This window comes from Macrotis lagotis, chromosome 1, assembly GCF_037893015.1.
Source record: "Macrotis lagotis isolate mMagLag1 chromosome 1, bilby.v1.9.chrom.fasta, whole genome shotgun sequence".
Taxonomy (NCBI): Eukaryota; Metazoa; Chordata; class Mammalia; order Peramelemorphia; family Peramelidae; genus Macrotis; species Macrotis lagotis.
Window position 1 is genome coordinate 885311882 of NC_133658.1, and position 14902 is coordinate 885326783.

At 34.8% G+C, this 14902-nt stretch overlaps 1 protein-coding gene across 7 annotated transcripts in view; it reads left to right on the forward strand.

The window, feature by feature from the left end:
- RERE (arginine-glutamic acid dipeptide repeats) overlaps positions 1–14902 on the forward strand; it is a 570111-nt gene that overhangs the window by 19945 nt on the left and 535264 nt on the right. The window contains exon 2 of one of the 7 annotated variants that reach the window (XM_074218543.1): positions 10235–10388. The exons of the other annotated variants lie outside the window; for them this stretch is intronic. The gene's annotated coding sequence lies outside the window, so the exon portion shown is untranslated. The remainder of the gene's footprint in view (positions 1–10234; positions 10389–14902) is intronic. 7 annotated transcript variants of the gene reach the window in all.

Genomic DNA, 14902 nt, shown 5'->3' on the forward strand with positions numbered 1-14902 from the left:
ATGTAACAAAATCTGACTGTTGTCTGCCTGTTACCGTTCTACCTTGGTCTTTCAGTGTTTTTTCTGTATGCTCTTAACTTTCTTGACCATTTAAAAAGGATGCCAAAGCTTTTACATTGTGAAATCTTTCTTACCCCCGTTAGCTTAATAGTCTTAATATTTTTGATATCTGTATAATTAAATTAAAATTATTTTTACAATTCTCTTTTCTTGAAATTCTCATGTTTTTGTTTGTGATTGAGCTTCCTCCCTTAGTCTTTTCATTTATTAAAAGGTCTTTTTCTCAAATTTTCCCCTTCACATATTTTGTTACTATTCTTTTTTCATGTCATATCTTTTCTACATTAAGATCCTTGTTTTTTAATTTTCAGTTATCATTGATTTTTAAAAATAGTATATTTTCATTCTTTGGGAAATGGAATATGATGCTGCCCCCAAATCAACAACATTACTCCTTAGAATGTTACCATTGTGGACATTTAGCAAGTTGAGTGAAGGAAATGTTTTTTGCTTCAGTTATGAGCTGCTGCTTTGTAACCACTTGGAAGTATATTGACTTGGAGAAACTTTGCAGGAGATGAAAAATCTAAAACGTGCATTGGGCAAGACTTCTTAGAGAAGAGAATACTGACTAGGAAAACTTGATAACTTTAGTGGCTTGCCCAAGGCCACACAGCTAGGTAATTAATTATTAAGTGTCTGAGACCGGATATGAACTCAGGTACTCCTGACTCCAGGGCCAGTTCTCTATCCACTGACCTAGCCACCCTGAAAACTTGATAACTCTTGAAACAATGTTGTACCAGAAAATTTGATGTTGTTTTTTTCTGAAGGGAATAACTATAGGTCTTTTAAACTAGTCAACTGCATAGGACTTGCTAGATTATTCAAGCTTTTTTTTTAATCACTAAAAGTATTTATTATAGTGTTTTCCTATATATTATTATAATATTTTACTTTTTCCATTTACATGTAGGAAAACATTTTAGCATTCATTTTAAAATATGTGTGTAGTTGTGTAAAACATTTCCATATTAGTCATGTTGTATCCCATACTCATTGTAAATAAGATTTTTGCATATGGTACCTCATTATTCTTCCTTAAAAACACTGTGGTCTAGCTAAAAGGATTAGGAGCTCAGAATTCTGGTCCCAGATATAACACATACCTGCTGTGAGACCTTAACTTTTCAGTGTGCTATTACCATTAACTGAGATAATATATTGAAAGCATTATAAAATATATAAAACACATAGATCTACCCAGAGGATATTTAGAACTGAAAAATAACTGGATATTTTTACTGTTGGACATTTTCTCCTCCTACCTCTCCATTTTATAAATAATGCTTAAGAAATACAAAAAAAGCAGAACATGAAATAAAATGTTAACTGGAATTTCTTGATTTTAAAAAAAAGACAAAAATGTAATGCAAACTTTGCAAAAATATTTATTTGATGTGTCCCCTTAACTCTTTTGTCCAAGTTTTTTTATTTTTATAAAAACAATTGTTATTCATAAGTATAACCTTTTAATTCTAGCTTAGCTTTTTATTGGTAATAAATTCATACTTAGTGTGACTATTTTCATAGGATCATAAATCTGCACTGGAAGGAGCCTCAGAGGCTGGGATTGGATCCCACAGGTCCTCCAAATCTAGAGATAATGCGATCACATTTTATCTTTTTATTGTTTTTTCATAGTGCAATAGTATTCATTACATCAATATCTTTATCCTCACAGCAGTGCTGTTACATAGGTGCTGTTGTCCCATTTTACAGATGGGAAAATTGAAGCAGAGTGCAAGTGAAGTCACTTGACCCTGGATCACCTAGCTACTAATTGTCAACCCAGGATCTGGACCCGTGGCTACTGGCCTTTAATCCATGCTGCCATGCTGCTCCTGCCGACAGCATAGAGATGTTCCCATATTTCCCTCACTTGCTCCCCAGCTAAGAATCTTTTTTTTTTAGATTTTTTTTTCAAGGCAATGGGTTTAAGTGGCTTGCCCAAGGCCACAGGGCTAGGTAGTTATTAAGTGTCTGAGGTTGGATTTGTACCCAGGTACTCCTGACTCCAAAGCCGGTGCTCTATTGACTGCGCCACCTACCTGCCCCCAGATAAGAATCTTTAATAGCTACCTGTGGCTTCACAAAATATAAACTCATTTTGTGTAGAAAACCCGTAATGAGTTGTTTCAAACCCATCTTCCCAGTCTGAATTCACATTATTTCTCATGAACAGTGCACTCCACTCAGACTTGCCCAGTTGATGTTCTTCTCTGTTGACGTTCAAGTCGCCTGACTTGGCCCTGATTATTCTGCAGATGTCCTTCTTCTCCATCTCTCTTACCCTTCCTTCCTAACCCTTTTCAAGCTCAAGTGCTACCTCTTGGTACTTCCTTATATTATTGTTTCTATTTGTTAGAATGTAGGTTCCTTGAGAGCAGAGAAGGCTTTTTTTTTTTAGGTTTTTTGCAAGGCAGTGGGTTAACTGACTTGCCCAAGGTCACACAAATAGGTAATTATTATTAAGTATCTGAGGCTGGATTTGAACTCAGGTACTCCTGACTCTAGGGCTGGTGCTCTATCCACTGTGTCACCTAGCTGTCCCAAAGACTTATTTTTTTTTAAAGGAGTAAACTATCAACAAAGTACAATGAAAAAAATGGTCAAAGTATATGAAGAAATAGTTTTCAAAGGAAGAAATCCAACTATTGGCAATTACATAATGTTCTAAATCATTAATTCGCAAAATGCAAATTAAAACATCTTCAAGGATTTATTGTATATCAGCCTGGCAAAGATGAGAAAAGAGGAAAAACATATAAGTTCACATATTGGTAGATATATGAAATTGGTCTAACTGTTCTAGAAAGCAGTTTGGAACCATGCCCAGAATGTTATCCAAATATATTACCTAATTATACCACTATTTGGCAAAGAAAACAAAGAAAGAGGTAAAGAATCTCTATGTACAAAAATTATATAACAAGTCTTTTCTTTGTAGTCAAAAATTTGAAATAAAATTGTGTTTTCCAGTTGAGGAATGACTAAAATTGTGGCATATGTTTAAAATGGGAATTTTACTATGCAGTATGGAATGATGAAATGGATAATTTCAGAGAAAACTGGGAAGACCTTTATGAATTGATGCACAGTTCAGTGAACAGAACTGGAACCATTTTTATATAACATTGTTGAGCAACTCTGAAAGATGTTTTAACAATGATAAACTCTGAATTCAAAAGAGTCAAGATAAAATATACCACTTATCTATGATGAGGTGATGAAAAAAATGACTAATGTAAGAAAATGGACATGACTATATGAAAAATTGCTCTAATTATTAGAGAAATGCAAATTAAAACATGTCTGAGGTACCATCTCACACCTCTCAGACTGGCCAATATGATCAGAAAGGGCAATGATCAATGTTGGAAGGGATGTAGGAAATCTGGGACACTAATACATTGTTGGTGGAGCTGTGAACTCAACCAGCCTTTCTGGAGAGCAATTTGGAGTTATGCCAAAAAGCAACAAAAATGTACATACCCTTTGATCCAACAATACCACTACTGGGTCTATAACCTGAAGAGATGATGAAAAGGGGTTAAAACCATCACTTGTACAAAAATGTTCATAGCAGCTCTGTTTGTGTTGGCAAACAAATGGAAACTGAAGGAAATGTCCATCAACTGGGGAATGGCTTAACAAACTGTGGTATATATGTATGTGATGGAACACTATTGTTCTTTTAGAAACTAGGAGGGAAGGGAATTCAGGGAAGCCTGGAAGGATTTGCATGAACTGATGCTGAGTGAGATGAGCAGAACCAGAAGAACACTGTACACCCTAACAGCAACATGGGAGTGATGATCAACCTTAATGGACTTGTTCATATCAACAGGGCAACAATCAGGCACAATTTTGGGATATCTGTGAGGGTGAATGCCATCTGTATACTAAGAAAGAATTATGGAGTTTGAACACAGACTAAATACTTTTACCTTTAGTTAAAAAAAAAAAGTTAACTTACTATGTAATTCTGCTATATCTCATACTATATGTTTCTTCCTTAAGGATATGATTTCTCTCTCATCACATTCAACTTAGATCAATACATACTATGGGAATGATATAAAGACTAACAAACTGCCTTCTGTGGCGGTGGGGTGGGGGGAGAGAAACAAGATTAAATGCACTTAAAATTAAGTGCACTCAAAATAAATAAAATAAATAAAACCTTTATGAAAATTTAAAAAAAAGAGAAAATGGACATGACTAGTGTGGGAATTTTTTTTTTTTGGTTTGGTTTTGTAGCTATGTATTTGGGATTTGTTTTTCTGTTTTATTTATTTCCTTTATGGAGGGGGATACACATTAATTAAAATAATACTTGGTATTTGAAAAATGAAAGTAAATTACTTTAGAAAAGGGAAAAAAGTAGAAAAATCTTATCTATATATCACAAAACTTTTGCATACTTCCTTTTAATATCCCCCTGAAGCTGTGATCCTAGTTAAGAGATCATTATACATTGCTAAATTGCTATTCAAAAATTTTACCCTAATAGTCTTAGTTTCCTTCCAACTTTGGCAATATTAAATATCATTTGGTCCTATTTTTTGTCAATTGAATGAATGTCAAAATTCTTCTAAATTGCTACTCATATTAAGAGGGTATGACTCTTCTAACTGAGGGCATTTAAACTAACAGTCTATCATTTGATTAGCTAAATGCAAAATTATGCTAGGATTTATGGAGTGAACCTAAATTAAGAAATTTGAGTTAAACTTCAGTTAGAAGACTAGAAAGCAATTTCTTAAACACATTCGTTTTAAGGTCTGCTGAATCCAGTAGATTCTGATCTCAAGGATCTTAATAAATTCATAACACAATGGGAATAATTAATTATAGCACTCACTTCAGTGTCACTGGTATTTTTCCCTAGGTGTTGGTGTTTTGATTTTTATTGGGTGCTAGAGATTGAATCTTGGTTTGAAGGGAGGTGTTAATATAGGTTTCTGCTATTTGCTCTGACATCTAAGAAAACTATATTTCACTGAAATCATATTCATTATAGATAATAGATCTGAGGTTGATCTTTTTTAAGTTGATCTTTTTTCTTTGCCTAGGCAAGTTCATGTGGGGAAGCTAACATACCAATTATTTAGGTAATTAAGGAATTTGGTCTCCTAACAGAATGCCTCCCTGAGTGCATGTTCCTTTTGGGTTATTCTTTATTACCTTAGTTTAAAGATGGAAATTCACTTTCAAATGCATTCTTTTGGGGCGGCTAGGTGGCGTAGTGGATAAAGCACCGGCCTTGAAGTCAGGAGTACCCCGGGTTCAAATACTGTCTCAGACACTTAATAATTACCTAGCTGTGTGGTCATTTAACCCCATTTGGCTTTCAAAAAAAAAACCTTAAAAAAAACCCCAAATGCATTCTTTTTTTTTTCAGGGCAAAGGTGCATATTTAATTTGTCAGCTTTTTTAGCTCAGCCTGTGAAGTAGTAATCATATTTAATATCAATTAGTAAGTAAACATTTATTACATTCCTTTTATGTGCTAGGCATTGGACTAAAGGATGAAGATGCAAAGAAAGGTTAAAGATATTCCCTGCTGTCAAGGAACTCACAGTTTAGTGGGGGGGAGATAACATGCAATAATTCTGTGTATAATTTTTATTCAAGTCTATTTTAGAAATAGTCTGCGGAAGGAATGAACTAAAATTAAGGAATTGGGAAGATATCTAGTAAAAGGTGGAACTTTTGCTGTAACTACATGGAAGTTAGGAGGTCTGAAGATGGATGAAAAGGTTTGGAAGTATGGTGAGACAGTGATTTAATTAGGTGTATTTGGATTATCTTGCAGCAGTGAGATTTCAGTTGATGTAACATAAATTTGTTAGTGGACCTAATCAGTATGGGGTTTTTTTCCTATATGAAGCCAGATTTCATTCAAACAAAAACTAAAGCAAATCAGCCAGCAGTAAAACATGGAGTCAGACACTATTTGAAACAAATAAACAGACAAAAGACTTTCAATCAGTTTGGTTTTGTATTTTTTTTTCAAGCTTTGTTCAGTCACAAATATTTGGAAGTAAAGGTGGGAATGATCAAAGTCTGGGGTTTGAAAAATGAGGTAAAAGGGATTGTTTTGAGGTTCTCAATGAGTCAACACTTAATGTAAATATGTTTCTAAATGTTTTTATTTCAGGTTCTTACTTTTAGTTACACAGTAGCTCTCTTTGTACCTAGCTAGCCTTGTCTTCAAGAATTTTATTACTAGGTCCAAAGAGTCTGCTCAAAAGAAAACAGTGATTGAGAAGCAAGGTGCCAGGTGGAAAGAGGACTGGTTGGGTCAGAGCATCTTGGTTTGCATTCTTACCAGGCTGTTGATTTCTACTTGAATTTGAACAAGTTTCTTAACTCTTTGATTTCCTTTTCTGTGCGTGAAGGATGCTTCTAAGCTCCACAATTCTATAAGGTAAAGCATTTGCCTTTAAGTAGTAGTTCCTTATTTTGGGGGGTCTCAGTCTCAGAAATCTGAACCTCTGCACCATCTCTGTCATTTTTTGGTGCTGAGAATGAAATAAAAATTTTCTTCATGAATTGAGAGTTTTCTCACCTGTCCTACAGCCCAGGGCTATTTATTAGAATTTCTGTAGAGTTGAAGGTGACTTGTGTGTGGCCCTTAAACTCATATACTCTTTTATGGATTATTTCATTATACTCTCATCATCTTTCTGAGAGGAAAACTATGAGACTTTTTTTTTGATTCTCGTAAAAACCATTTGGGATAAAGTAATTCATTTGAGATTGTATTTCTTATTGAAGAATGCAAATTGAAGGAAGAGGTGGAATTATGTGGAGCTCTTTCTATACTTCCTATCATAAATTATTATACTTTGAGTTTTGAGTTGGATATTTAAAAATCAGATGCAGTAGAGGAAGTGATCTTGCTCCTCTCACTTTCCTAGAAAAGGGAAGAGGATTATATAACATATTCTCTGGAACCCCAAAGTCCATTTTACTTCAATTTTGCCCTCAAGTTTTACTGTTTTATAGGTTTCTGATTGCCAACTGGCTGATGTAAGCCTGCCTTTTGATATCAAGGTATCTTTAGAGCATATCAAAGGACTGCTGAGGATGGAAATGTTCAATTTGCAAAGTACTTTGCAGAAAACCACATGCTGTTGATATGCTTACTGTAGTGATTTATGATTCCTAGAAATTTATGCCTTTGATGTAGCTATCAAGGTAGAATTCAATCTTGTCTCAGTCTAATGATTCCTGTTAAGCCCCAATATTAAAATAGACCCCTATTTCTTTGAAGAACTTCCCCTTGCAAGTCTTCACTGCTTCCTTAAATCTTTTCAGACTTGGTGAAAAAGATCTGTGGGAAAGTATCTATTGCACCCTGCTACAGCGTTTTGACACCCATTTAGTTTGAGAATAGGTGACACAGGATAGGCACAATTACATTTTTGTGTTCTACTTTCTTTGAAGATTGTAGAAGCCATCTTTATTTTCAGGTGATAATTATTCAGAAATATCTGAATAAATAATTGAATAATTAAGCTTATTAAACTTTTCTATGTCTCAGACCCCATGCTACACTCTGGGGACTCAAATTCAAGCAAGAAGAAGGTTGTTCTTCAGGAGCCATGTATTCTTTTAAAATGATTGTTTTTTGCTTCTCTTCTAGGTTAATTTTCACTTATGGATATTTACATTCCTAATCTATTGTTCTCTCTTTTTTAAAAGTTGAGACTTGCCATTGAAGATGCAAATCTTTCTATTCTCTTCATCATTTTGGCTGTGGAGAACATAAATTCTGAGTTCATCACTCTCACTTCTTTTTTTAACTACTCAGTAATAGTTTCTCATGTTCTCCTCAGAATCTATTAGCTGCTATATCTCATCAATTATTGGTTCATTTTCTTTTATTTTACAGTATTTATTCATGGATGATTGAACTAGTTTACCAGATTTGGGACTTAGGCTTCATGAAGACAGCTTTCTATTTGTTTAACTATGTAAAGCTGAGACTGTTTTCACATTTCAGGCTTGACATGTAATATGAGTGCCTAATAAATGTGTATTGACTGAAACTTTGCTTTTTTCCTGCAGTTTCTAAATGTGGCAGCAAATTTTTTTTTTTAAGTTTTAGGGTTATTTTAGCTTAGAACTGTTAAAAACTTGTGCTTTCTTTTGTCTTCAGGGTAACCACAATCAGTGAGGCATTTCAGTTGGATTATGGAGAACATATAAGACCAAATATCTAATTAAGTGCTCAGTTTTAGAAATTGGAGGACATCAACGAAGACTACAGCAGTGGAATAGTTCATTGGGGAGTCTTGAGGAGATAGGCCTTGAAGTATGAGTAGGACTTGGATATATGAGAAAGTATTGAAGAGGGATTTGAGAATATTCCAACCCTGGGGAACATCATGAACAAAGGTAGAATGACAGCAGTGAGTGTGTGATAGGCGTTACTTAGAAGCCTATGCTCTTATTTTTTTATTTTTATTTTTTGCCAAACAGATCCTTAGAAGACTAATTTAGGAGGTGGAAAGTCAGGTTGGTTACAAAAGTAGAACCAGTGTCATAGAGGACTTTGCAATGTTTATATTTAATGTAATAGGTAATTTTTATAATGGGAGAGGAATGTGATTAGGAAGATTATTTGGGAAGATAGCACATACTGAGGACAGGCATTTTGATCCTGTGTAATTGGGACTACCTTTATTAGGTTCTTTAGGTGTAGGAAGAAAACCAGAGTGCAGAAAAAAAGAAGTGTGTGTGGAAGAAACAAATCTACCAGCAATTCAGTTGAACTAATAGTTAAGTCCTTACTACAGGTGCAGAATATTGTGCTAAGCTACCCTGGGGATAAAAAAGACAAAAACAAGTATTCTTAGTATTATGTTCTTTTTTTTTTTTTTTTTGTATTTTCTTTTCAAGAGCAATTTGAGTACAAGAAACAAAACAAAACAAAAAACCCAAGAAACTGGAGTAGCTTGATAATACTTTTGTATTATGATTCTATTAAATATCATATTTCAAAGACAAGTATTTTTTGATGTTATAAGTTCAAAGTTCAAGAGACTGAAGATTTAGAATTATTTCATAAACTACATGTAGAAAAAGTTGCTTCTGTTTAAAGAAATGTTTTTATGGTCTTGTATTAAAAACAACAGCAGTAAAAAACAGTAAAAATATCATACTAAATGAAATCTGGTGATTTCTCATCAGATAGCCAAATGGTACAGTTTCTGACTTTTTTTGTTTTTTGCAAGGCAGTGGAGTTAAGTGAATTACCCAAGGTCACACAGCTAGGTAATTATTAAGTATCTGAGGCCATATTTGAACTCAGGTCCTCCTAACTCCAAGGCCGGTGCTCTACCCATTGTACCACCTAGCTGCTCCAGTTTCTGAATTTTTAAAACATGATTTATCAAAAATGCATGGAGTTTTCACTAGATTTTATTTTGAACAAGGAAATACACATTTCTTCATTTTCATTTTAAATTCTTTATCTCCCCTAAAGAGGTGACAAGTTAAGAAATAAAATCATTTTTGAGGAAACAATAAAACTATATTTACATTAATTATTCTTTGTTTTTAACTATGATTTTCACATCCTGACCCCAAGCCTTCAGGCTTTTGTGTTGTTCACCACTCGTGATGCTCTATCTCTTCTGGAACTTGGCACTTGTCCTGGAATATTCTCTGTCTTCCTCTCCACCTCATAGAACTCAGTTGGAGCCTGGTCACCACCTTCTATCTGGAGCCTTTCTTGGTCTTTCCAAACTTGTCTCCGAATCTACTTTGTATTTAAATTCCTTTATTATTCTCTTTATAGGTATTCTGTGTGTACTTTTTATTTAAGGCAATAGGGTTAAGTGACTTGCCCAAGGACACACAGGCAATTATTAAGTGTCTGAGACTGGTCCTTCTGACTCCAGGGCCGGTGTTCTATTCACTGTGCCACTTAGCTGCCCCCATGTGTACTTTTAATTGTATACTTGTGCTGTAGCATGAGTTTTGAAAGTGTGAATTTGTTCCAATGTAATTGATCTTATTTTATAGAATATATATGAATTACAAGTTTGCTTCTGCATGATTTTTTTCCTTGAGCTCCAGCTCTTCAGTTGTCCATTTCCAGCAAACTTACTGTCTTTTCCAAGGCAAATTGTCATATTTATTGCTTATTTTCTAGGGCAGCAGAAACTACAGAGAGGAGGGGCAAGTCAGCACCCTCCATACCTCCTTCTACCTGGAGCCTCTGTGGGCCTGCTTAACTTGTTTTGTGAAGCCCAGGGTGTAGGCCTCAAAGAAGTCAGCGACTTTGGAAATGATCACTATTTATTGTGGTATTTATGAATTTCTTAATCATTTAACATGAATAAAATTGTACTGCTTTTATTAGGTTCCTTTGTTTTTGAGAGTATGTCATTGAGGAAATTTTGTAGTACTGTGCTCTTAACCATACTTTTTTTTTTTTAATTTAAGGCAGTGGAGTTAAGTGACTTGCCCAGCTAGCTAATTATTAGTTATTATCTGTTTGGATTTTTTTGCAAGGCAATGTGACTAAGTGACTTGTCCAAGTTCACAGAGTCAGTAATTATTTTTATTTTTATTTTTTGGATTTTTTTTTTTTGGCAAGGCAATGGAGTTAAGATCACACAGCTAGGCATTAAGTGTCTGAGGTTGAATTTGAACTCAGGTTCTTCTGACTCCAGGGTCAGTGCCCTATCCACTGTGCCACCTAGCTTCCTCCCCCTTTTTTTTTTGCAAGGCAAATGGTGTTAAGTGGCTTACCCAAGGCCACACAGCTAGGTAATTATTAAGTGTCTGAGACCAGATTTGAACCCACGTACTCCTGACTTCAGGGCTGATGCTTTATCTACTGCACCACCTCGCTGCCCCCTGGCTTCCCCATTTAGCCATACTTTCCCCCCATAAGCTCTGTGATTTTTATTGTGTAATTTTGCCAGGGCAGTGTTTTTTGGGAATGCTTATGTTTCATATGTTAAGTTGCAACAGAATTGACTGTAGTTTTCTAGTGGCATATAAGTTCTTGGAGTGTTGTTTCCTTTTTCGTCTCACATAGTAGGCAATTAATACATGGTAATTCTGAAGCTCATTATCAATGTTCTTCACTTTATTTTATTACTATTTTTTTAGATTTTTCAAGTCAATGGTGTTAAGTGGCTTGTCCAGGGCCACATGGCTAGGTAATTATTAAATGCCTGAGACCAGATTTGAACCCAGGTACTCCTGACTCCAAGGCTGGTGCTCTGTTCACTGCGCCACCTAGCCTCCCCTGTTCTTCACTTTAGCATATTTGTTACTTGTTATTTCAGCACTGAAGAATTATAAGCTAGAAAGTAGTTTTCTTAGCATATAGTATAACTCAATATTTTAATTAAATCTATTTTATGTTTATTTTGTGTTACTTCCTTGAAAATTAGGTTCAAAAGAGATTGATCAGTGGTTAATGGGAAGAGATTTTTAACAATGTTGTTTTTAGACAAATGCATTGCATAGGAATAGTGAGTTAATAAATAAACTATATACTCTACAGATAAATATGCTAAGCACTGGAGATACAGATATCATCCAGCAAAAGATAATCCCCTTCCCACAAAGAGCTTATATTCTAATGGAGGAAATATAGGGTCTTGAAAAGAGCTAAAAAGTAGAATTATACAAAGGTAGTCAGCAAGCTTTTGCTAAGTACTTACTACTGTTGGGGTAACTAGCATCTTAGTGCACAGAGTGCTGGGACTGAAGTCAGAAAAGAGCCTGAACTCAAATCTGGCTTCAGATACTTAGTAGCTATGTGACCCTGGGTAAGTCACCTCCTCTCTATTTGCCTCAGTTTCCTCATCTGTAAAATGAACTGGAGAAGGAAGTGGCCAGTCACTCCAGAATCTCGGCCCAAAAAACCCCCCAAATGGGATCATGGAGAGTTGAACACAACTGAAATTGACTTAGCAACAGCTCTTGCTATTACTATTAAGCACTTAGCTGAATAGAGAATGCACTGACATTAGTAGATCATCTAGAAGACTATTGCAGTAGGCTTGGGTAGATGAGAAGGGGATAAAGGCTTGTACTAGGAATATTAGCTGTATTGATCTCATTTCGATTTTCTTGACAAAGACACCGGAAGGGATTGGGATTGGCCATTGAGAACCTTGTAATTTTGGGAAGAGGGATTTTCAGTTGAATGATGAGGTGGGAAGCTACATACACTATGGCATGTGTGAGGAAAGGAAGTTGGAACACTCTGTTGAAGATGATTTTCTTAAGGAGAAATTTTTTAGTAATATTAGTCATGGATGGATCAAGTGAAGATTTTTTAAATATGGTAGAATTGTGTTTATAGGCAGCAGGGAAATAACCAATAGGGAGAAATTGATTATGAATAAGTGTGAAGATGAAGGGGTACAATCTGTAAGTGGATGGAATGGGATCACTTGAGCATGAAGAGGTTTTGCTTTTTGTAAAGAGAAGGTCTGCCACTTCCTGTGATACAAAAGTAAAAGGAGGAGATACTGGGGAAAGATGTCTGAAGGATGTGAACTTAAAGTAGTTGTTTTTGTGACTGTATTTAAACATCTCTTATCTAACATAGGTTTGACTAGATAGCAGCATGCAGTTATTAATGACTTGCCTTTTTTGCATCAGGTTTTTAGTCTCTAAAAATATATGATGTTACCTGTCATACCTTTGAGAACTGATGTGATTCAGTTATAAAAATTCATGATTAAAGTATAAATGATGCAGAGAATTATGAATATGGAAAATTTATAATTAGAAAAAATATTGTAATCTTTTATGCTGTTAAATTTTGTTAATTGTGGAAGGCAGTTTGCTCCTGAGTTGTAAAATTGCTCCAATTGTCTCACTGTTAAATGTCAAATTTGTACCTCCCTCCTCATTCCTCCTTCACCCAGCTTCTAGTTTAACTTAGGGGTCATACACTTGGGACAGGAAGAACAAATTACATAGCTTACTTTGGAGGATACCTGGCTCAGATGTTGGACCACCCCCCAGTGCCTACCCACTACAGAAGTGCATTTAAGTACTGTCCCTTCTGGACCCTCTCTCTGACTCTTGGATAGCTTTCTCTTTTTTCTTTCCTAGGCTATGTGTTTACAAGGTATAAATTTGAACTCATTCACTATGGGCCCCCATGCCATGTGCCGTGTGTTTGTGTGTGTGTGTGTGTGTGTGTGTGTGTGTTTTGGTCAGTCTATGTCTCTCTGTCTCCCATGCTCATATAAATAAATCCTGAGCAGTTTTAAAATCCCAGGGGTTCATGTAAATTCCTTCATTTTTCAGTAATCCTCAATTTCTATCTTTAATTGACAGCTCTCAGTTGGCAAATTGTCTCATTGGCAAAATTACCAGTCTATCATATACATTATTATTAATGAAACAAGAATTCAATATTATCAGAATAGTTTTACATTACATAATTTTATCTATTGGATAATAATTTTTTCTTGCTTAGATTACAACTGCTGAATTTGTTTATATATAGTAATGAGCTCTATATGTGCCACTTAGCTTTGCTGTGTTACTTGATCTTAGAGCAGGCTATTGATCCTTTCTAACCTTTTCCTTCAAACCTATGTTACATAGGAAACTGACCGAATCAGAGTTTGTGATTGGATCAGTGTAAGTTTGTCATCACTGTTGGAAAAAACACCTCATAGGACATAACTCTTTGTTCAGTAATGTCATCTTGTCAGTCTGTTTATTAATCCTCTTTCCTCCTCCTCTGATGTGGGGGTGGGGGAGGGGGTGGGGGTGGGGGAGGGGGAAAGCAGTCATTACATATATAACATTAATGATTGGAGATGTGGGGCAAAAGAACTTGGAAAATTCATTTACTGTTGAAAAAGGGTAGGTTCTATTACAAGTAGACCTACAATTCTCATGTGTAATGGTCATTTATTTTACATAAAAGGAGTTTCTGAAGAATATATATATATATATATATATAAATAAATAATAGACTGAATTCGAGTAGTATTATTGTATCCAACTAGTTCTCTTCAGTATTAACTGTGAAATATGTTGAAGCAGTAATAAGGAATACAGTGGATGGCTTTCTGCTCTTATCAGAATCCATTAACAAGTTTTGCTGTGCTTGAATGCCTTTCATTGTTATGCTTTATGGTTCATACTAAAACATTGTAAGTAAATGACATCATTCTATGTTGATTCTACAGTTTCTAAAAGATTTTACAAACAATGTTACATTTTGAGTGAACATCTGTTTGCCTTTTAATAATAGATACCACATTATTTATGATTTGTTTTTCTTTTTCTGTCTGTTAGGATCAGGGTTTTTAGTTTGTGATAGAAAAGTATTTCTTAGTATTCTTAGGTCACATTGGGTTAGATTGACTATGAAAAATTTTGATGATGATCCTTCTTCCCTGCCATGTCTAGTATAGACCTAGTTCAGCTTACCTGGGTACCACAGATGTTCTTAGGGTCTCATGAAATAATGACAGTGAGGAAGCCTGACATTTATATATAGTGCTATGTTTGTCACTGTACATAGATTGTTCCATTTTTATCTTCTCAACTACTTTTCTTTTTAAGGAATTAGGAGTATTATCCCTTTTTATAGATGAGATAACTGAGCTTTGGAGAGGTTAAAAATGATTTGTGTATTATCACACAAATAATTAAGTGTTTGACTCTTGGAGACCTGGAATTTTGTTAATTCATTTATCTTGAGGCAGAAACATTTTATTAATAGAACATAAACTCTGATCCTTTTAGAAAATCTTGCTTCTTTTAAATATCTGACCTTACTTAATCTGTTTTAATTTGTAGGACATTTCATTTTTTTTTCCTT